This window comes from Lagenorhynchus albirostris, chromosome 2 (genome assembly GCF_949774975.1).
Source record: "Lagenorhynchus albirostris chromosome 2, mLagAlb1.1, whole genome shotgun sequence".
Lineage (NCBI taxonomy): Eukaryota > Metazoa > Chordata > Mammalia > Artiodactyla > Delphinidae > Lagenorhynchus > Lagenorhynchus albirostris.
This window is the reverse complement of record NC_083096.1, coordinates 23,099,469-23,101,724: the sequence shown is the minus strand read 5'-3', so window position 1 is coordinate 23,101,724 and position 2,256 is coordinate 23,099,469. Positions and strand designations below refer to the sequence as shown.

Genomic DNA, 2,256 nt, shown 5'->3' with positions numbered 1-2,256 from the left:
ACCAGAGCACGAACCCGTGTCCCCTGCATCGGCAGGCGGACTCTCAACCACTGCGCCACCAGGAGAGCCCAGAGGGAACTTTTTAATGATGAAAATGTTGTGTATCTTGGGAATTCCCTGGCGGTCCAGTGGTTAGGGCTCCGCGCTTCTACTGCAGGGGGCATGAGTTCAATCCCTGGTCAGGGAATTAAGATCCTGCATGTGAGCAGCACAGCTGGAAAAAAAAAAAAAAAGAAAATGTTGTGTATCTTAACTTTGATGATGTATACACAGGTGTCAAAATTCAAACTATACACTTAAAATGGGTACATTTTATTATATATAAACTTTACTTCAATAAAGTTGATTTAAAAAGAAAAAAATTGTCAAGATGTTATAAATTTAAGATGTGCATTTTAGTAAATGTATGTTATGCTTCAATTTTTTAAAAAAATCTAAAAATTGGTTGTGATGCAAATTATTCACAGACATAAAAATAAACGCCAACATTCACCCATCAAATAAATTAAGCTGTTCTCATTTTCCTTCTTTGCCTCTCATCCTTCACTCATATGCAGTTTAGTTTAACTACAGTATAGAAATACAGGATAGTGAGGCATTGGGTTGAGAGAAACCCCAGGGCGGGAGTGCAGCCAGGCCTCAGAAGCAAAGAAATGGAAAGAGGCCTGGGAACACGGCTGGTGTTCAATCCCTCTCTTCTCTCTGAGCCTCCTGTGAGTCCACCACTTTCTTTTCTCTGTGGACGGGCTTTTTCTAGCCACAGGACAGAAAACATAGACAGAGAAAAGGACAAATTTGTGCTCTACTGTGTAACCATTTGGAAAGTGACTAAGTCCACTCTTATGGATCCCATTCAGCAATCCCTACAGGAGAGAATCACTGATTCAGTTTCCCATCCTTGAACCAATCACCTGTGGCAAAGTGTGAGAAAGAAAATCTTGGGTAGGAGTTACCTTTGAACCAATCAGCCGTGACCTGCAGGTCCTGGAGGAGCAAGGATATTCGGGACAGAACAGACATGTGCTAACAATGCCTGAAATAAATATTGACAATTTTGATGAGCAACAGTTTTCATTTCTGGCAGCAATGTATATTCTTATCCATGAAAATTACAACAAAATTGGACCTAGAACCAAAATGAATTCTCACTTGAAAGAAAACATTGAGAAAAGACTATTGCACTGAGCCTTAAGTGTCATCGTATTCAACACAGAAAATAAGCTACTGCTACAGCAGAGGTCAGATGCTAAAATTTCCTTTCCAGGTTGTTTTACCAACACTTGTAGTTATCCATTGAGTCATAAAGGAGAACTTGAAGAAAATGATGCAATTGGACTAAGGGCAGCACAGAGGTCTTTAAAAGCTGAATCAGCAATTCCCATGGCACAGGTTTCCCCAGAAGACGTTAATTTTTTAACACAAATTCACTACAAGGCTCAATCTGATGACATTTGGGGTGAAATTGGGTACATTTTGTTTGGGAGGAAGAATGTAGCTTTGGATTCCTATCCCTGTGGGATTAAGAGCTATTGTTACGTGTCCAAGGAAGAACTAGAGGACTCTTGAGAAAAGGAGCCAATGGTGTAATCAAGATAACTTCGTGGTTTAAAATGATCGCACAGACTTTTCTCCTTACATGTTGAGGTAATTTTTTTGAATCAGTTCGTTGAACTGACATGGACATGAAAGTGTGGCTGAATGGTTTTACAAGTACTGAAAAACTGGTCTCTATTAAACTTAGATTAAAAAGAATAAAATCTGAGACTTGACATCCTTTAGATCTTTCAGATCTTTGATGGTGACACAATCTTCACCATCCTCTCCCCCAGGATTTGATTCTGGTTTTGATTTCATATCCTGTGGGGAGAAACAGAGGGTAGTTTCACAGGCTCCACTTACCCTTTTAACCTTCCCCACTACAGTAGCTCTTCTTATCCCACAGGCCAAGGACCCAATGAGGGGGATCCTCTAACTGCCAACTTCTACTCTCAGGGACTGAGGAAATGATCACCAAGTGAGTCCACAGGCCCACTGGACTTACTGGAAGCCAGGACTCCGTTTATGACTTCCTGTCTCTACCCCATATACCCCAACTTTAAAGGAGGTTGATGATGACTTCAGGCCTATGACTATCAAACTCAGATATGTGTTCGATAGTCCTTGAAACATCTGGGTATCCCCCTTTCCTCAGCGTACAGTCACCTGAATATATAGGTCCCTTTGAGGAACAACTAGGAATCATTCCAGTGTACACTT

General features: G+C 40.9%; 1 pseudogene; it reads left to right on the top strand.

Annotated features, from left to right (window-relative positions):
* The first annotated feature begins 1,011 nt into the window (after positions 1-1,011).
* Positions 1,012-1,643, top strand: LOC132515374 (isopentenyl-diphosphate Delta-isomerase 1-like; annotated as a pseudogene).
* The last annotated feature ends 613 nt before the right edge of the window (positions 1,644-2,256 follow it).